The sequence below is a fragment of the Corvus brachyrhynchos genome, unplaced genomic scaffold (assembly GCF_000691975.1).
Source record: "Corvus brachyrhynchos isolate BGI_N302 unplaced genomic scaffold, ASM69197v1 scaffold28, whole genome shotgun sequence".
In the NCBI taxonomy this organism is placed as follows: Eukaryota; Metazoa; Chordata; class Aves; order Passeriformes; family Corvidae; genus Corvus; species Corvus brachyrhynchos.
Genome location: NW_008246058.1, coordinates 1,887,555 through 1,909,004, shown reverse-complemented (window position 1 = coordinate 1,909,004; position 21,450 = coordinate 1,887,555). Strand labels below are relative to the sequence as shown.

General features: G+C 47.3%; 2 long non-coding RNA genes across 2 annotated transcripts in view; one reads left to right on the top strand and one right to left on the bottom strand.

Annotated features, from left to right (window-relative positions):
* LOC108449593 overlaps nucleotides 1-21,450 on the top strand; it is a 75,598-nt gene that overhangs the window by 25,881 nt on the left and 28,267 nt on the right. The window lies entirely within an intron of this gene.
* Nucleotides 4,745-20,202, bottom strand: LOC108449592. Its single transcript, XR_001865814.1, has 2 exons — nucleotides 7,476-20,202; nucleotides 4,745-7,111 (listed from the first exon to the last, which is right to left on the bottom strand). It is a non-coding gene; the product is annotated as an uncharacterized LOC108449592 (long non-coding RNA).

Here is a 21,450-nt window from a genome sequence, read left to right as displayed (position 1 = left end):
CCTTTATTCAAATAAAATTGAAGGACTCCTCTGTCTCCTTTTTGGACATATACCTCTGGTGTTGGTGAATTTTCCAGACAGACAGTGTACACAGGTGCCTGGATAGGAAGGTGGGGAGGGAGCAGCAGTCTGGGCAGCCCCGTGCTCTCTGCAGGCTCCGTCCTTGCCCATGTGGGCACCCAGGCATTTGAACAAAGGTTTTGAGGCGTTACATCCTCACAGAGCCATTGGTATAAATCTGGGGGGAAAAAACCCCTGTGACATTGTTCAGTCTGGTCTCCCCTGAGCTCCTTGCAGACTTCTCTTCAAGATCCAGCTGCTTCTCATCAGCAGCTCCCAGGGTTGTCTGGGCCAGTTGGCAACTTGCCACGTTCAGTGGTGACACAGCTGTGTCTAGGGAGAGCACTGCATCAGTACAGATCTGTACAGTCTCCTTTGCAAACTGTGTTGTGTGTCTGGCCATGTAGTCCCTTCTTCCAGCCTTACCCATTCTGTCATTCTGTTACATTGTCTGTGTTCATGAAGGGCATCCAGTTGCTGACTGCATATATTTAGTTGAACCAGGTGTGTTCTGGTCTTTTTTTTTTAGGTTTTGCATCAGTGGTTTGTTTGGTTCTGCTGTTTCCTCCTGAAGTAACGGTGTCTATGGATGATTTACTCACACATGAAAAAGCTGCTCTCAGAGGTGGTTTGTGTTGTGTGTATTTTTATCTTGAGTGTCTGATCTGCAGCATGTCCTGCAGAGATGGCTCCATTGGGAATATCTTGTCCTTGTGTGGATGTTTTTCCTTAAAAAATTTGGCCTTTTTGAAGAAAACTCTGTTCATTTTCTGAATTGTGAAGCTGTGTATAGAAAACCAATATGGAGTAAAGGGGACTGAGGTCAAGCAGGGTTAGTTATTAAAACTGGGGTGTATTCTGCTAACATCCCAGTGCCCCAGGGTTAATGCTTCCTAGGTGTAACCCTGAGTCATAGCTGCCTGCCCCAGTGCAAGTTGCAACCAAAGCAGTATCACCTTGGAGAAGTCGGCATGGACGCTGGAGGCTAGAGGCTTGAGGGGTCTACATTGATGGGGCTGGTGGGTGCATGATGCTAATATACCCTCATGGAAAGGGGGATTAGAAATTGGGCAGGAAAACAGAGGGTCCAGACTGCCAAATGGCTGCATGTGTTGGGTATGCTTTTTTTTTCTTTCTTTTTTCTTCAGGTCTGTTTGCCTGAATTTGTCAACTGGATTCCCCCCAAAAAGAGGACCTGGGAGGTCTTTAGCAGCAATAAAGGGAGCTCATCTGTGGAGGAAAGGGTTGTCCTTATTGCTCCAAGCAGGCAGACCGGGAGCTGCTGACTTGGAATGAGGTGGGTGGTGGTTTTCCATCTTGTCTTTCCTTGTGGTCATGACAGGGAGAGCTGATATTCCTTCTAATTGAGTATGTGTAGTGACATGCCAGGAATACGTATGTCCTTGCTGGATTGCGTTCTTCTGTGGGAAGGCATCAGCTATACATTGTGACGGGGATTAACTCATTAGACCTTACTGTATAGATAGTGCTTTACAAATTATCTTTTCCTGGGAAGATTTCTTAACTGGGCATAGTCCCAAAGAGCATGAATTGGATGGTTCTGACTATTTTATGTTATTCCCAATGCCTTGGTGCTTTGGATGAACATCTGAGGCTGCAGCCCTTTCCACATGCTCTGCTGTGATGGTGCCACTGGTGCAGGCAGGGCTGCTGGGCAGTTGACCAGAACCAGGTGGGAAGTGGCAGAAAGGTCATTCCTTGTGTTTGATTGCTGGGAAGTCCCATACCACGTAGGTTATCCATGAAGAGATGTCTCGATGATGGAGGAAAATGCATTGGTCTGCTGAATTGAATTTTTGTATTTCTTTAACAGTAGTGAAAAAAAAAAAAAACAACCAAAAAAAACCCCGCCTCTAAAAATCTTGATACTTCTTGGGATTAATTTTTGTGTGTTTTCTGAGAGCACAAATGAAGGCTTTGAAAGCAGTTTCATTTTCCAAAAGGGGGAAGAGCTCAAGCCTGAGTGTGAAACACCCTGGTCCTGGTGTTGCAACATACTTCCCAAGTGACCTTGGGCAGGTCAGACAGCTGGACTAGAAATTTCCAAAAATGTGACTTGGCATCCAAAATGCTGATCCACTTGGACACGTTGTACCAGTATGACTATGCCAGTTTGAGCTGCTGTTTGGTGGATTTCATGGCTCCTGAATGGCTGTGGTTCGGAGTCAGCTGAGTTTGGGTGTGAAATCCAAAAAAATGGTTTTCCAATGTAAACACCACTTAGATTCTGTGGGAAGAGTGGGAACAAATAATGCTTTGGACCAGGCTGTTCCTCTATGGATCATGGAAAGTTTCCAAACATTTGGTTTATGTTAGATGCCCAACTTCCAAACAGGTGAGGCTAGGGGAGACAGTAGTCCCACCTTCTAGTTTCTTGATGTCTCTGTTGCTTGTATGTAAATTGAGTTTAGTATTAAGTCCTTGTTTCCCTGAAATAGAGAATAAATACAAAATTTGGAGCTGTGTCCTGGCTACAGCAGCAAATGAATGTTTGTGTTTGGGATAACAGGCTGATCTTGGCCATGGGTAGCATCTTTGAAGCAGCCAGCATGCTGGGAGTTAATGAATGTGCTTGTATTTCTCTTGATGAGCTGGTGTGTTAAGGCTTTAAAATGAATTTTACTGCTTCACACCACCGCAAACCTTTTTATTTAAGATGTTCCTTTCATGAAGTTACAATAGCACCCATGCTGGACTGAATTCCAAACCTCCAGGAGAGTTTAGGACAATTTTGCTTGAGGTTTCTGTTGTGGTTGCTTGCAGGAGAAAGAAAAACAGGGTAGAGTAACCAAGGTCAGCACCTCACTTCAAGCTGCCAGTAGAGTTCCTCCAGGGAGAGAAGGATTGAGTTACCCTGTGCCTGCAATTCATCCCTCATGCTCATAACCAAATAATCCAGTAAAACGGCGTCGGAAAGGATGGGAAAGTTAGGAAAACTTTTTGCTGTTGAGCTGGGCAAATGATGCTCAGAGCTGTGTTGGTGTCTCGGGCACAGATTTCTCTTCAGAAAGTGCTGGGGGGTGGGATTTTACCCAAGTAAAGTGCATTAAAGTCCTGATGTCCATAAAGTGTGGAGCAGAACATGCGTCTTCAAATGCCACCATGTTTGCCCCCATCTCGGTAGTAGGTCTTAATTTTGGGTGCTGTGATTGTGATTACATTTTGCACTTATTATTGATCAATATATATAGTGCCTTTATTTGAATTTAATTAGTTCTTGTTTAATATTATAGTAGGCTTTATTACAGATTAGTACTACCTTGCATTTATTAGTTTTTTCCATTCTAGAAGATCTGTTAAGTCTTCCCAGGGTTGATTCTTAACCTTAGGATGCTCGTGTGCCCCTTTCGATGCCCTTGAACACATTATCCAATTGTGGTAAAAACTGTCTGGCCCGTTTTCATTTATTTTCTGTCTCCTTTTGCCCTGTAACTTGATTGTTACGAAGTCATTTAGCTAACGACAGTATTATTTGGTTCCAATTTGTATGCATTTGACATTATTGACATTTCAGCTTTCTCTGGGTTAAGTCTCAAGGATGGCATCCTGGTATTCCCTGCCAACATTGCTTTTTGTCTTGTTAATATTGGACTAACCTTCAAGGAATAGATTTTGAAAAATTATTTCTGAGGTTATGCTAATTTTTGCCATGTAAGGGCTGTGTGACTTTAAGAAAGTTGCATTTCAGCAGCAGGCTGGACTAGACAGCACACTGGTGCACTCTGAGATTCCAAGGAAATAATTTGCTGCAGCGCCCTACCACATGCAATCCTTGTTTTTCTTGGGATATCTCCCATGGACCTTCTGGCTGATTCTTCTCGTTCTTCAATCTGACGTGATTGTCGTATGTTGTGGTATGTAGGGCTCTAAGCCAAGAATATCCAATATTTTTGAAATGTGTTCATTGCTGTTCAAAATAGGCCTTTTTTCCATTATCTTATGAGATTTTGCCACTTCTCTAATATACTAATTTTATCCCTTCTTTGGCGTCCATACTCCTTGGCGTTATTTTGGTGTGTACTGTACATATATCTTATGTATAGCTCTGTGTGAGTATGTGCTGCTGTATGTGATTCATATAAAGCTTGTCTTGTCTGTGCTGTCACAAGGAAATAATTCTCACTTTTGTGGTGGGATCTTGGCTTGGATATGCGGGGTCCAACCAGTCCATTGCCAGGTCTCTCTGTGACCTGTCTTGCTTCCCTTCATTCTCAAACAAGGCCATTGCTCCACCAGGCAAGAGAAGATACAAATTATTGAGCACCATTTCAGGTGACTGCAGGTGAGGGATGTGGGGGCTTTGGAGCTGCTGGGTGGAAGCCTCCAGATCCCTGAGTTACGCACGCTTATGAGCTGTGTGTGTGCAAGTGAGCATGGGTCCACAAATGTGGGCAGTGGAGAAGATGGCTTTAGAAATGGGGATAAACCTGCCCTGAAGTAGAGGGGGAGACATGTTGGACCATGACTACAGTGTCCTGGGCATGGATGAAGGCTGGAGACAGCAGCCAGGGCAGATGTGGAGTATGTGGATGGGTAGAGAAGATGTGAGAAACTGCACTGGATGGCAAACTTGAAAGGAAAATTCTGATTTGGATATGAAGGTCATTAAGTGGGCAAATTGATTCCCCTACGGTTTCTGGAACACCTTAACTTTGCTATTTTGCTTTCCTAGTGTGCCTGCTTGGGTCACATGTGTGGACCCTAAAACTGGGTAGAAGGACTGTGACAGTGCCAGCTTGTTCGGGAACAGGAAAGGAGCCAGAGTTAACTGTGGGATCCAGTCATGGAGGAAGAGTGAAGCTTTGTGGTCAACTCTGACTTGAAGGAACCAGTGGAACAAAATGCCCACTTAATGTTCCCATCTTCTGGTCCTGCTTAGAAGAGGGTGATCTCTATTGCTTGGATATTTATGGTCTTTGTTATTATGGCATCTCTTTAAGGTCTCCACATTGTCATGATGTTCTCTACCAAGGGGATGGAGACCTGGCCCATGCAGCAGTAAAGTTTGTCAGTTTTACATATTTGCCCAGCTGAATTGTGATGGGCTTTGCTGTGGGCAGGTAAAGGTTTCCAAGAAGCTCTGGAGTTCCTGGACTTGTGACCTGAAAGCAGGAGGCATAAAATATGTGAGGTGAAAAGTGAGAAGGATGGGTTGTTTCTTTGAGACAGTTGGGTGTTTATTAGGAGGAGGATGTGAGGCTGAAATTATTGCAGGTAAAGGCACTGTGTAACTTGGCTGCCATTTTCAAGGTTGTCAGCTGAGGCAGGTGTTATGCCAGAGCAGGATATTGCCACCTCCAACAAAGGTCTTGGTGGGTCTGGCATGACAGGGAAGACTGTAAACTGGATTTCTACTCAGTATTGCACTGCTTTTCTGGGCTGAAGAGGCAGCTCTTGGTCTAAGGAGCACTGTGGCTTGTCACCAAGAGGGGTGTGCCTGATCAGCGCTGGTGGGGTTGCTACTGGTGGTGGGATCAGAAATACTGATCCCTTCCTGCAAAGGAGGACACCTTACAGTGTGATGGAGGCCACAAAAGTGTTAAATTGTTGAGCCTGTTTTGTCACTAAATGTCACCATCAGTCAGTGAGAGCTTTGAAAATGGAAAACTTTCATAGTGTGAATTTACTGAAGATGGGGAGACACTCAACACGATTAGCTTAATATTCATTCACTTGAGCCATAGGAAGAGAGTGTGTGGACATGAGCAAGACTCCTGAAATTGGTTTTGTTTGTATCAGCCAAAGGGGGATTTTCCAAGATTGGTCCTTATGTTCTCCAAGCAAAGCAGGCTGAATATTGTTGTATCTGACTCTGCAGGAAAGCCGATGGCAGTGGCAGCAGCTCTCAAAATCGTGTATTATTCCCTTCACAGCCAAAGCTAGAGCAAGAAGAATATCTTGTGTCAACCTGGCCTTTGAAATACAAATGAGTGAGCTCAAGCTCACTTGTAAATGTCATGGTGTGCTTTGTGCTCTCGCTCCCTAATGTGGTTGCTTTGCTTTCCCAGGTAACACATTTTCAGGCTCTTGCTTCAAGTGATGCTTTGACAACAGGGAGAGGCGAAGTGAGTCGCTGTGCTTTCTGTTGAGTCCTTCAGGGCTGTTTTCCCACTGAGAAGCTGCACTGAGCCTGAGCCAACTTGAAACCATCAGCACAGGCACTGGGCTCCCATGAAAGCCTCATGTTCTTCTGTTGTCAGACTTGGGGGAATGGTGTACGAAAGGGCTCTGTGCAACTCTTTGGCTTGGCAGCCTTGGCTTTTTTTATGTGCTATACGTCTTTCTTATGGCATTTTTGTGTCCCTCTGTCAGGTAGTCTGTGTTTGTTTACTTGCTGAAACTCATTCATCTTGTTTTAAGGGTGAGTTGTCCTGTACTGGACCACTAGCAAACAGTCATGCCTGGCCAGCTGGCCAAACCTGCTGCAAGTTTGAGGAAGCAGAGGGGCAGGCACTGATCTCTTCTCTCTGGTGAGCAGTGACAGGACTAGAGAGAATGGCACGAAGCTGAGTCGTGGTGGTAGGGGAGGTAGGTTGGTTATTAGGAAACAGTTCTTCACCTGGAGGGTGTTCAGGCACTGGAACAGGCTCCCCAGGGGAGTGGTCACGGTACCAAACCTACTGGAGTTCAGGAAGTATTTGTACAATGCTCTCAGGCACAGGGTGACTCTTGGAGTTGTCCTGTGCAGGGTCAGGAGTTGGACTCGATGATGCTTGTGCGTCCCTTTGAGCTCAGGACAGTTTATGGTTCTGTATTTCTATGGCAAAGCGTTGATTGTGCAGTCGCCTTTAGAGCCATCTTTACTGCCTTTTTGCAGGATGCACTTCTGGGGTTTGCACTCACTCATGCAGCTTCTTTGTGAACTTCTTCCCCTCAAAACTGAATCACAAGGCACACAGAGAGCCAAGACTGGAACAGGATATGTTGCTTCTGTAGAGAAGCCCGTTGCGGAAACTAACTGTGCTATTTTGGGTTATACCACGATGGGCTGGCTGGGTTTGATGACATTTCTGTCCTGTCTGGGATTAACCTGATGGGGACGGTAAGACAAAAAATAACATTAGAAGCGAATAAACCCCTCAGAATTGCATTTTGGATGCCAGAGGATGCTCATCCTCAAAACCTAATTGTTTTAAACCAATTTGCTGATTAGTTCAAGCCAACTTTCAGACTCCTGTCTGAGTAATAGGCATTTCTGTGGAGTTAATCAGAAAGAACTGCAGTTTCTTTTACCATGAGCAAAAATAAATGTCAGACTGAGGACAATGTGTAACAGCAATGACTGGATTTGTTGACTTAGCCAGAAAGACACAGCCAGTAAAAAATAAAATAATGTGGAAATACCTCACAGGCTTTTGAATCAGTGCTGACAGTCCCTCTGGAGCTTTACTTACAGTTGGTGAATAAAGATGTTGAGAGGGGTAGCAGGAGTGGAGCAGTGCAGGAGATTCCCTCTGGGTTCAGGTGGGTCAGGGCTCTTCCTCATCTCTCACTCTGCCCATCTGCAGGGGCTCAGCATCCCAGGCTGGACTTAACCCCTGCCTTTGTGCTTCTGTTTTGGGAGAGAAAGAAAGAATCCTGGGACAAACTTTTGGCTGGTAAGTTTTGCTAGATCAGAGCTGTTTTCTGAGCATGACAGAGCCAAGAGAGGGCTCATCCATCCCAGCTTGGGTGCTGCAGAGCTGCAGTTCAAATGCCCACAGCCAGTGCTGCGTGGTGAGTAGATGAAGTGACATGGCTGTCACAGAGGTACTTGGGTGCCTTGGTGAAGAGCTTCTCAGGATCTCCCATCCAGCCCTCATTATTGTGGTGAGTTGACACTGGCTAGATGCCAAAAGCCACTCTGTCACTTCCCTCTGCAAAGGGAGAGGGGAGAGAAAATAGTAACAAAAGGCTCATGCATTGAGATAAAGGCGGGGGAGATCATGAACTAATTACTATCATGGGCAAAACAGACTTGATTTGAGGAAATTAATTGAATTTATTACCAGTGAAAATACACCAATCAAAATCAGAGCAGGATAATGAGAGATAAAATGAATTTTACAAAGACCTTCCACCCACCTATTCCTCCTTCCCAGGCTCTGCCTCCTTCCCCTTGGACAGCACAGGGAGTTTACCATCAGTTCATCACAGGTTGTGTCTGCTGCTGCTCAGAGAGGGGAGTCCTTTCCCTCCTCTCCCATGTTCACTCCACGAACTTCTCCAGCGTGAGGCCTTCCCATGGGCTGCAGCTCTTCACGAACTGCTGCAATGTGGGTCACTCTTCCGAGGGGTGCAGTCCTTCAGGGACAGGCTGCTCCAGTGTGAGTCCCCCACAGGGTCACAAATCCTACCAGGAAACCTGCTCTAGCATGGACTCCTCCCTCCATGAGTCCTCAGGTCCTTGTCAGGAGCCAGCTCCAGCACAGGTTCACAGCCCTGTTTCAGTCATCCACCAACACTGGTGTGGTCTTCTCCACAGGCTGCAGATGGATCTCTGCTCCCCTGTGGTCCTCCATGGGCTGCAGGGGCACAGCTGCCTCACTATGGGCTGCACCATGGGCTGAAGTGCCTGAAGCACCTCCTCCAGCTCCTTCTTCACTGTTCTCCATAGAGAGTTTATCACTAATCCAACTATGTGAGTTTGGCATCATATTGGGATACTATGGTGTGGAGGAGGCAGCTACAGTGTACCCTCTTTCTGGCTGGTTAATACCCTAGCTTGCAGTGAATCCACCCTCCCTCCCCACCTCTAAAATGGTAAAATGTTTTTTACCATTTTAGTTAGAAACATAAACAACCTGGTGTTGTGTAACAGGCTGCCAGGGCTTGTTGCTCATTCCCCACAATGCTCAGCCACAGAGGATAGACACAGGAGCTGGTACTCCAGCCCTGTGCCTGGGTTCCTCCCCATGCATCACTGTGATTTAACAATATGTGGTGGGAGACTTAGCAGACTGAAAAGGGCTTCATCTTCCCTGGATGAGCTCAGCTTTTTTTACAACACTCCGCTTCCACCGGTTGATGTCTTTCCAAGAGTCTGAAGTCAGGATAGTGACCCTGAAGTCAGGATAGTGACCCACAGCCAGAGCATCTGCTAGAGCTCCCTGGATGAAGTGCTGAGCCTGCTGCCCTCTGGGCAGGAGCCTGCCAGGAGGTTTGCCCATAAACTTCTGGTATTTAGTGTGGTAAAACAGGGGTTTATAAAAAGTTTTAGTGGTGGCAGGGGTGTGCCAGTGTGCTTGGATGCATTCATGAAATAATGTTGTTGTTTGAAGGAAGTTGCTGAAATGGTACCCATGGCTGGTGCGATCAGGGAAGATTTACCTTCTCTCTATTTCTCCTTCTGTTTCCTGCCCATCTCTTTTGATAATTTTGAGTCTGTGTTGTGCTTCTTTAACTTTTTGTTTGCTTACAAACCTCCAAGGAGTGCTGTTAACTTCATAGAGTTTCAGTGCTTTTGCCTTTGCTGTGTTGAGCAGTGCGTGCCGGTTGGATCATTGCTGTTATTTCAGGTTTTCCCGTCTCCCCACAGGCTGCTTTTGATGTCAAAGGCACTTGTTGAAAAAAGGAAGATTTCCACAAAAAAGCTTATCACACCTCTGATACTTTCAAGCACGACTCCTGTTGCGCATCTGTTCTGTTTTCCCTTGTCAATTAAAAGCTGATTAAAGGGGTAGGAATACCAATTTCGGCTATTTTTAGGGCACGCGTCACTTTGATACTTTTGCAGTGGGATGTCCAGAAGACTACTTGGTGACAGGTGCAGGGACTTTGGGGCATGCCCGTGGGCCCCAGGTACTGCTGCCTGTCAGGGCACTGCAGAGGCTGGGAGTTTGGGGAAGCTCTACAGCGGAAACATGTACTTCATCTGGCTGAACCCTCTCCTTTGGAAAGTGGGAATAGGTCCAAATTTCCCACTTGCTGGAGCTTTCCCCTGTGTGCAAGCTCTCCCCTCTCCTTCTAGATTGCTTTCCATTTTCCAACGTGCAGCTGACACATCTGGGTAGGAGCATCATGGGCTTCTGTGCAACACATCAGCTTTATACTACCATGCTGACTTCCCTCAGTGATGTCCCGAGGGTTAGGGATAGCAGTGATGATAGATAGCTGCTCTCACCCAGCAATACCCTTCTCAGTGCAATCCTTCTTCATGGATTGTGTTTCCCACCCTGCATGGAGACAGCCAGAAGAGTCCTTTGAAGCCTGAGCATCACCTTGTACAGGTGGAACCTCTTTTGGACATGAATCAGGAGGCAGCATCCCTAATTTGGATTGACAGAGCAGTGTTGGAGCCACAGCTCAAATCTGTCAGAGCCTTTTCTGGCAAATCACTTCAAAAAGGGTGTTTCAGTGTTGTTTAATGAACAGAAGAGAAAGCCCAGCATGGGGCACAGACAGGTTGCAAGGCAGGAGTTAACAGCTGCAGGTACCTCCAGGAGCAACCAGAGCTTCACAGTACCATAGCCAATACCAGGGCCAAGAGCAACTTTCCTGTCTGTTCACTTACTTCACTTTCCCACCTGAGTTGTTTTGTGCAATTTTCAAAGCATTGTGTGCATATTCTGATTCTCTTCCCCTGGACTAAGCAGGTATCCTTCTTCCCCTTCGTTGGTTTCTTCACACAGAGGTAGGGAATGGCAAAATATTTGTTCAGAGATAAAATAAATGTGTTTTATCTAGTCAGGAAACCTAGGTATGGGCAATACCTGAGTATAGTTTTTGTTTGTTTGAAGCAGCTTGGAATTTTTAGGAAAATAAGAGGAATCTTCCCTCAGGATGAGCTACTTAACAAGTGTCCTGCCATCCAGACTGATAAACACCAGGCAAATCCAAAACGGAACCCAGCACTGTTCTCTCCAGCTGCCAAGTTTGTGTTTGCTTTGGGGTTTTAATTATAGGCAGTTCCCTCAAAACCAAATGAGTGTTTTATTTGTTATCGTCTTCCCCTCTTCCTCCTCCTCCTTGTGCACTTCTCCCTTCTGCTGCCTGTTGGCTGCGTGCTGGGCTTTGCTGGGCTGCACCATTCCTGCCACCACGGGGATGGCACCGCTCTTGTCTCCAGCCCTCCTCAGCCCTTGCTCTTGCTCTGGCACTGATCCACCCACAGCTCACTGTGCTGATGGAAAGTAAGCTTGTGTCTGTACTGGGTGAGCTTTCTGCTGGTCAGTGAGCTGCATCAGCAGCTGGAGGGCTTTGGGGTGCACCAGGGCCAGCAGTGGCTTTAGGAAGTGAGGAAAGGTTACCTGGTCTTTTTCAGTAGCAAGTGTTACACTTGCATACATTATGGAGCTTTCAGCCCAGTCCAGGTCACCCATCAAGGCTGCATCCTCATCACTTAAAAGACAAGAAAGTTTAGTGGATTTTTTTCTCTCTCCAAAAAGGTCAACTGCTTTGAGAGTCCCAAAACCACCGAGGTATAGTCATTGATTTTTTCACCTCTAAACTATTGGGAAAGCAACCCCAGTCCTCTGCGGGTAACCATGGCATAGGGTAAAATTTTATTTCAATAGAAGGGAATGGCCTGGTAGATTATCAGCTCCTTTTATTTCAGTGTAGGGTTGTCTTGTCACCCACGCACATGTAGAAATATGCTTCATTCTTGTGTGTTCACTGATGCATTCAAGCTAAACATGATTGAGCTTGGTGGCTGCTTGGATAGGGCATTCCAGGTGCCATCTGTACATGAATACACTGGTGGTGCAGGGAATGTTTTTTTCCCACCTGTATGAGACACTTGTTTTTGGAGGTGCCTTCTGATGATCATTCGGGATGTTAGCGCCTTTCTTTGTACATTCACATTTATCTTTGTATTTGCTAAATTTCAATTCTCTTTCTTCCTTCTGAACAGTTTTCTTTTTGTTGAATAAACTGTTCCTCACAAACCATACCAATGAGGTCACTGATGTTGTGAGGGGTTTGGGTGATTGGGTTTTTAACAGCTCTTTTCCACCCAAGGGTGGGTTTCCCTTCATTTTTCACCTTCTAACTGGTTTTCCAAGCCTTCCTCACCTTGTGAGTTCCTAAATATGGGTTTTTAAATGAAGCTGTGGGATTCTTTCAAAGAAATTTAAGCCTTCTGACAATAGAGTTGCACTTTTTGTGTTATTTTCCACAGACCTATACAATATAAAACATTGTTCCCCAAGGACCAGATGGCTTGAAATCCACCATTCAACCAGGGTAGAGTAGCACACTTGTTCACTTAAATCTGTTCCTTTTAATAGTTACCAGTTATGGTTATTAGGAATTCCCTGTGCTGTAGGTGATTTGTAACCCTTCCATTCTCATATAACTGTGTGGATGGCAAAATCAGAGGTCTGGTTGGTGTTTGCCCAGGGCACCCACTTTGGTCATATGAGCTTGGGCAGAGTGCTGTACTAACGTGGCTCTGTGGCTTTTGTCTTAAGCTGGATTGAGTCCTAGTCAACTTTGGGCACAAGCAGAGCAAGCCCAGGTCTGTCTGCACATGTCTGGGTGGACACATCCCATTCAGATCATGTGAAATCCCTACTCATCAGAGCCTTAGAGGGACCTTCTTGCCTTTGGCTATGCCTGTGAACTGTGTAGCACTGGATATACAAAATAATCACAGGGAGCCTGAAAATGCCTGTGATGTGAAATTGTAACACTAATAAAAACAAAGGAATTGTTTGTGTTCAACCAAGCAGAGTCATGCCTGTTTCTCAAAGAACAGTGTTTTCAGCTTTACACTCCTTGGAGAAACCCTGATCAACAGTGCTGTTGCTGACCTGCAGCGTAGGTGATTGCAAGGTGGCAGGCGCAAGCTCTTGCCTAAGAAACTTTCTCATGTGCACATGTGCAAAATGTCTGATGTGAGTGTGGGAAGTGCTTCCCAGAGGGGAAGGCAGGGCCTGTGTTGTGCAGTGCAGATGCTGTGGTGTCCCTCTGTATGGGGCAAATCAATCCCGAATCTGCAGAGATGCAGCTCAGCCCCAGCGAGAAGCACCGAAGGAGGTAGGGGAGCTCTCCCTGTGTGTCTGTAAGGTCTGTGGTTTATGCCTGGCTTCTGTCAGTGGCAGTGTTAGTTCAGGTCGTGTTCTAATGGATGAGTGTAAAGGGAGAACAAACCCATCCCTGCTGCGTGTGCATGTCTGTTCTGTGCTGCAGTGCACAGGTCCCATGTGGCTGTTGGATTCTCATCAGTCAGCGGGTCCTGCTTGGGGCTGCTGGCACTTGTGGCTGGGCAGGGCAGGCTCAGCCCTGCCCATGGCATGGCCAGCCCTGGAGCCTGGTGGAAGAACTTGTCTTGCAAGTCTCTCCTGGGCAGCAGAGGGAAAGTCACTTCCATGTGGGCTTGCTTTTTTTCCCCCTATGTCTTTCAATTTGGGAGAAGCTCTGTGTCAGAGCTGCCCAGGGTGTGAGATGTGATACTCATGGGTTGTCTTCCTGGCCACTTTGGCATCTCCTTGACTGGATAGCAGAGATGCCAGCACACATGTGGGGGTTGGAGCTACTGGCAGAGTTGGGACCAGAACACTCTAAGGTTTGCTCAAGGCTGTTTGGAGCCAAACAGCAGCAAGGGGTGCTTGGTGTTGGTCACCTTTAGATGACAAAAGTGGAGGGATGGAAAAGTTTCAGGGATCCAGAGCAGCTCATCTGGTCTCACCGTGACCCTGACGAGGATGGGCTGAGAGAGCTGGGGTTGTTCCATGCAGAGAAGAGAAGGCTCCTGGGAGACCTTATTGTGGCCATTCAGTACTTAAAGGGGGCTTATAAGAGATGAGGACAGACTTTTTGTCAGGGCCTGTGATGATGAAGGGTAATGGCTTTAAACTAAAGAGGGTAAATTCAGACTAGATATAAGGAAAACAATTTTTTACAATGCGTGTAGTGAAATGGTGGAACACATTGCCCAGAGTAGAGCAGATGTCCGATCCCTGGAAACATTCAAGGTCAAGTTGGGTGGGGCTCTGAACCACATGATCGAGTTGATGTCCCTGCTCTTTGCAGGAGGGTTGGACTGGGTGACCTTTAAAGGTCCCTTCCAATCCAGCCTATTCTGCGATTTCCAGTCTGACAGAGAGAGCATCACTGCAGTGCAGTCATAGTTGTCAGCAAGCAGCTTGTGCTTGCAGACAAGGGTAATGCTGTGGTCTTTGATGTACAAGAAATCATTGTGGGATGCCTTCCATGTTACCAAGAGTGGTGTGTCAAGAGGTGCTGGTAGTAACTGGTGGAAGCACCTTGTGCTGTGATTTGTTTGGGAACAAATAGGGTGTTGCTGTAAGTAGATGCAGCAACAGGTTAGCTGGGTCTGGGTGCACTGTGAAGTGTGCTCAAGTAACTTGTGGCTTCCTGACTACATTATGCAGGTGACCTTCTTGGTCATGTTGTCTGCTGTAAGCCTGGGGATCATACCCAGTGCAAGCAGATATCTCTTGACCTTGATGGGTGTTTAAAAGTGTTATTTTCCCCACTGTGACAGTAGGAGCACTAACCATGCCCCAGAGCCTGTTGTCCTTTGTACAAATGTTGAATCAAAGGCTGTCCATCCCCCAAGGAGCTCATGGTGTGGATCAATGACAGGAGGTTGCGACTGGTACATGCATGTGGGAGAGTAAAATAAAAATGCCAGGGCACTATTGATTATCTTGACAGACATGCCTGAGAACACCAGCAGCCTCACAATTATTGAGTTTTTTGGTAAATGTCACAGCAAAGGAGAGTTTTTATGAAGTCGCTGAGGTGGTCTGGTAGATATTTGAGATGAATTTCTACCAGACAAGGGGCAGGAAGGGAGAAAAATAATTTACTATCTAAGGCATTTTCCATTGACTGGCCCAGGAGACCAAGTTCCTCAGTAACAGTCAACATCATAAGAGTCAACAGCAGCTAGTGGGTACTTCAGGGCATGGGGTAAGCATTGAGAGTTACAGAGCTCGTGTGATGAAACAGGGAAAGGGGCTATCCTTGAGAAGATGAAGTGGGATAGAAGGCATGACCCACGTGGTAGTACTCTTGCTGGTCAGGAGGGTCTCAGGGAAGGGTGGGTGTATTGGCTGGGATGTGGGAAAGCAAGAGCTTCAATGACAAGGGCAGATTTGGATGCTGGATGGAAGAGCATTCAAAAGATGTCCTGAGACTTATTTTTGAACATGAGACCAGTCTGGAGCAGAGAGGAGAGTCTGCATGGAGGAGAGCACAGACCATCATAATGATACAAATTTCTGGTGGAGGTGAAGGGGAGGTAGAGAAGGATGGGAGCATGGGTGGAACACAGGGCCCATGGGGAGGGAAATCTGAGGTTGAACTGGAGGATGATAAAAGAGTTAGGAAGGGAGAGATGAGAGACTGTGCTGACAGAGGCAGGTTGGAGAAGCCAAGGCTGAGTAGAGGGACATAGGGATTTTGACCTTTGGCTATGGAGCCACTCTTTTTCCAGTAGAACCATGAATAAATAATATTATTGCTTCCAGACCCATTCAGGATCCTCTGCAGATAAACCAGTGCAGACAGGGAAAAGCTTTGTGTGTAATGTCATCTTGGAGTGCATGAAACACAGCAGAACCAGATGGGCAAGAGAGGTGATTATCCCACTCTGGTCAGCATTGGTTTTGCCTCACCTGGAGCTCTGTGTGCAGTTCTAGGCCCCACCAGTTAAGATGAATGTGAAGGTCCTTGAATGCATCCCAGGGAGGGCAACAAAGTTGGTAGAAGAGCTGGAAGTCATGTCCTGTGAGGAGCATGTGAGGGCTCTGGACTTGTCTAGTTTGGAGACAAGGAGGCTGAGGGGCGACTTCATTGCTCCCTAACAGCTTCCTGAGGAGGGAAAGGGGAGAGGAGAGGGCAGTGCTGAGCTCCTCTCCCTGGGATCCTGTAGTAGGATGTGTGGGAATGGTCCTAAGCTGCATCAAGGAAGGCTCGGACTGGACATGATGAATAATTTCTTTGCTAACAGTTGTCAAACACAGAAACAGGCTTCCTAAAGAGGTGGTGAATGCCCTGAGCCTGACAGCATTTAAGAGGCATTTGGACAGTGCCTTTGATTATATTCTTTAACTGTTGGTCACTCCTGAAGCAGTCAGACATTTGGACTACATGTTTGTTTTAGGTCTCTTCCAACCAAAATGGTCCGTTCCATTCCTATCCTATCCTATCCTGTCCTGTCCTGTCCTGTCCTGTCCCTGTGCTATGCTATCCTATTCTGTCATCAGAAGTGGCTCTGTCTGTGTGCTTTGGTCAGGGACCCCTGCTGCACTCCTGCCTAGGAAGGGATCTGCCTGGCTCCAGGCACTTTCTATCCCATCTCCCCACTTGTGATGGGGATGCTGTTCCCATAAAAGAGGCATGTGCTGATGTCTCTGCCTGGCTACACAACCCAGCTCTGGAAAACCTCAGCTCCTAGATTACCAGCATAGCAGGGCTCTCTGTCTGCAAAGGTGTAAGATTACAAAACACACACTCGCAAGGCTTAACCAAAACCACCTCATTTTTAGCAGTTTGTGAGGGTTTATTCATTACGCTTCAGCAGAGGAATGCAGGAATGTGAGCAGCATTAAACCTATTCATTTGGCGGGAGGCATCTCCTCTCCCCTGCTCCAGCCTGCTTGGCTTTAATGATAATTGCACCTCTTGAGTTGCTGAGCTGGCTCTCTGCCACACTGGCCCTCCCCACACAGATGTGTGTGGCACAGTGCTGGGAAAGAAGGCTGGAGCCGGGAAAGAGCTTAGGCTAATGCTTTGGAGCAGGGCTGTCATTCCCTCTGGGATGCGCTCCACACGCTGCTTTGCATCCTGCCCTACATCTCATTCTGCATCCTGCCCTGAATCCCGTCTTGCATCCCATCCTACTTACACCTCTTCCCAGACTCCCCTGCTGTGGGCAGCTGCCTGCTTCAGAAAAGGCTTTGCCTTCTCCCTGCCAAGCCCTCAGCCCTGCAAATGGCCTAGGCTGAGGTTTGAATGGCTCCTATCTCCTTTCCAAAGAGCCTGTTCTGCATGTCCTAGGCCACCCTGCCTGTGTAGCACTGCCCCAGTGCCAGCATGGGCAGAGACTCATGGATGTTCTTTTGCTCTTGACTCTGGGCAGGGAAGAGGGTGACAGTCACTCCCTAACTCTTACATATCCTGGTGGGGAATTCATGTTGTTGTTGTTGTTATGATTATTATTATTTCTTTGGTGCCTCTGATTAACCATCCACAAATGCATCTAACAGTATCCTAGCATCGAAAATTTAACTATTGATTTTAAAAGCCTTGTCACTTTAAGAATGGGAAATAATAATACAAAAAAAACCACAAAAACCAAGGCAGCAGTAATTTTTGTTGGCTTGTTAAGAATTTGAAAGATGCAATAAAATCAGATTTTGGCTTTATTCATGCTGCCCGTTCCCAGAGGAGGAATGTGGTGCTCTGCATAACCTGGCTGCTTGCAGCAGCTGCTGCCGTCACTGCTCTCGGCTCTGCTGCTGGAGTTTCACATAAAGGGCCTGGGAAGCTGAAGGAACCGGTAGCGCTGGATCACTAATGAGAAGACAAGTACTCTGTGTGAGATGGGGATGCACAGGCTGGGCAGCTGGAGAATTTGTCAGCAGAAGTGAGCACCGTGGGTACAATAGCACTGTCGACCTAAGAGAAGCTGATGCAGTTGAATTTGAGCCACAGAGACATGAGAACATTTTATTGAAGGTAGCTTCAAGGTCTGTTTAAAGGACACTGTTCCAAAGGGTCTGTAGTGAGAATGGGAGCAGCCTAATTCAGTTCATTAGCTGGGGACCAGCCAGCAGCTGGGGGCCCCAAGGTTTCACCTGCTGCACAGCACCAAAGAGGAGACAGCCTGTTCCTAGAAGCTGAGATGAAACTAATTGTGTTTCAGCAGCTGGGATGCATTTGGACAGAGTCTATTAACTGCACATGTACTTAAAATATTAATTAAACCCTCTTTCCTGGCAGGACTGGGTGATGGAGAGTTAAGTGGTAAAGAGGTTTTCTTAGCCCCCCCATTCCCATATTTGGGATCCTCAGGTGCAGTGCTTTGGTACCCAACTTCTGGATTTTGGGCTAAGTCACTAAACTGCTTCATGCCTGTGGTCCACAGTTGTACAACAAGAGCTAGGGCAGAGGTGGTCTATGCTCTCTATCAGCCGCAGTTTTGGTCATGGGTATCACCAGTAGATAGTCCCTAGTCCCTGTCCAATTTGCTCTTGGTCAGGTTGAACCTCTCTGAAGGTGTGACTTTTAGACGCATTATCATCAGTGGCTATGATGATAATCCCTTAATTGTTCATTTGTACAGTAATTTAAGAGTTTACAAGAAGGCCAAATGAATTAATCTGAGGAGGGTGAGAGGATGGGATGGACAAAATAGGGCCACTAGAGCAAGTAAAGGAATTAAAAAAGAGCAAATAAGTCTGTGGCAAGATGAGGGACTCTACTGTCTGCTCTCTCCACCTAACACATTCACTGTCCGGAACTGAGAAGAAGCAGCTGCTTGACAGCACATTGGAGAATATATATAGCAAACAGAAATACTTTGCATCATCTTCTGTCCTGATGGTCCTCCAGTCAGGGTGGACCAGCTGACCATGTGATGCCCTCCATGGTCACCTGTACAAGTGATTCAAACAGTCAAGCACCATCACAGCCATAGCCCCAGGCGTCGTGCTGCTGGAAGGGTCCAGCTTTGCAACCTTTGGGCAACTCTGAGGTCAGAGTTGTTTGCTTTGATAGGGACTCTGTATGGCAAGGTTCACACACTGGTAGCTCCTGGTTCTCTGAAATGCCCTCTCTCAGTCACCTTAGTGTGTAGTTGTTTAACTCAGACCTTGGACACAGAGGGTTTGGGACAGTAAGAACAGAACAGAAATCCTTAGTGATTTTTTGGTGGTTTTTTCCTTGAAAACGCCTGCAGATATCAATCTTATTTTTTTAATGGAGAAACGGATCCACATGTGCTACCTGCCCTGACAGCCCTTGCTCTCTGCAGAAAGTCTGCATTCCTGACCTTAAAACACAGAAAAATTCTAATGAGGAAAACAACAAACAAACACGAAACAAAAGAAAGAAGCGATGTATTTCCGACTACCCTCGGAGCAGGGACAGTGCCCAGTGCTTCCCAGCACCTGTAAAGGTGGGGCACGCCCTATCCTGGGAAATGGCTGTGCCATGTAACCGCCCTGCTCTCCTGCCGGTAACTCATACCCTGCAGCGAGGCAGCGCAGAGGGATGGATAGACTTGTGCTCAACCAGTCCTGCTTTCTCCTCGCCCAGTGGGTTGTTGGGCAACTTAAGGATTGCTCAACCCAGTGGAAGTTTCTCCATCAGGATGACGGGTGCTAACTACACTTAAGTAGTCATTAAGTGCTTTGAGATCTATGGAAGCGAATTAAGAGATAAGGAGAGGAGGTGGGGGAAGGGATACAAGTGTCAGGAATTTAATTGCGAAATCTTTTTCATTGTATCACCTTAGTATTTATTCTGATCCCACTGCTACTGTTGGCTTTCTAGACCTAGATAAAGATTGTGGTGAACCCAAGACCCTGAATCTTGCTGTTGCTGCTAGGTTATGCTTGACATCATTACTGTGTTAACAGCAGCAGCAAGACTGATAAAAAATATTTGTGTCTCCTGGAACGTAACCTCTTTGGGATGAGAAGAGGTCCTGGCACTGCACTCTGCCCAGATTTAGCCACAGATAATGGGAGTTTTTCCTACCGACATCTTGGGGCGATGGATGGTTGTACAACACAGTCCTTTCGTAGCGTCCTTGCAGTGCCTGCTCTTCTCCGTGGGCTTTCTTGTCCGATGGCGGGTGGTCAGGTGCCACTGTGGGGCTCAGGCTGTGCCAGCCATGTGCTGCCCAGTCAGGCAGGGCACAGCTGGTGACTTGCTCTGCGGTTGTTGCAACCCTCTCCCAGGACCTCTGGCTGAGCTCAGCTCTGCGTGTATACACATGCAGGGGAGCATCGCGAGAGCCGGCAGTCCTTCCTCCTCCTCCTCCCTGGTGCCGGAGCTAGCTGGCGAGCCGGCATCAAAGCAAAATTTCCCACTGCTGTCTCTTTCCTCGGAGGCTGCCTGTCTCCGTCGCTGGTTTTCAGTGGCGTTGGAGCCTGCCTGGGAATGGGCGCCACTCCCACATAGCTCCTGGGTCGACTCTCATTAGGAAGGGCGTATTCCTTGGAGAGGGTGAGCTGTGCCTCTCATTTTGTTTCTCCACGTAGGAGCCGGGCTGCAAAGCCAGGACGCAGAGCTGTGTTTCTTCCCCAGGGCTTGTTCTCGCTGGGGCTGGCTGTGGCTGGCAGCCCTGTTGGTCGTGGTGTGGTGATTAACGCTGGCACAGTGGCACTGCCTGGATGGCTGAGCCCTTCCTGTGTGTACTGGGCTGTTCTGCTGGACCCTGGGCAGGTGCCCCATCAGAGCTGTGCCCTGGTTTTGGGTGGGGGTCTTACCGCTTGTCCTGAGTTCCCCATGTACTCTGTGGTGGTGAAGGACATCTTCAGGGAAAAAGTGACCGTCCCCAGTTCTGGTGCTGCTGTTCCCCAGGGTCCTTCCAGAGCTGGTGGCCCTGATGTAGCTCAAAAACCCAAACTGGGTACTTTGCTAGTGAAAGAGGGGTAATGATCTGTGCCAGAGACAAGGAGTGAGTTGTGCCCTCTCCAAACCAAGTGAAGAGATCTGGGCTTCAGAATCTCCCCAGAAGTGGTTTCCATCTTGACACTACCCAGCGCTACTGGGATTACTGGGTAAAACACCATGGTCTTGTCCCCACATCTTCCCACTGACTACATCATCATCATTTATCCTTAGGCTTTATCAGGGTGCAGCTGCTGATGCAGCCTGGGTGCTCACTCATCTCCTTAGAGCAGGAGGAGGAGGAGGAGAGGTTGCCCAGAGAGTAGGTAGATGCACCATCCCTGGAAACATTAAAGGTCAGGTGGGACTGTGCTCTAAGCAACCTGATCGAGTTGATGTCCCTGCTCACTGGAGGGGTTTAGAGTAGATGGTCTTTAAAGGTCTCCTGAAACCCAAATGATTCTATGAGGGCAGCCCCCAGCCTGGCTCACCCAGAGGGGCGAGTGGGGTGCAGGGCATCCCCCGACCTTGTTGCAGAGTTGCAGAAATGGAAGACAGAAGCTGGCCCAGCACATGGTGCCATGAGCAACAAAGGCATAGTTGCATGCACTGAGGGGAGATCTGAGTACTCACATTGCTCAGTTACAAATTCCTCCCAAAATGAGTGTCTCAGGACCTTTTTAAAGGCTGTTGCTAATTAATGCAGACCCTACCTGTGCTTGCTCTTCAATAGCGGGGTGCATCAGTCTGAAAGCAGGCTGGAGAGGCAAAACAAGTTTTGGGTTTTTTTCATCTTCCCACAAGACATGCCTTTCTGAACACCAAAAGACATATTTGCATTTTTTGGGACAT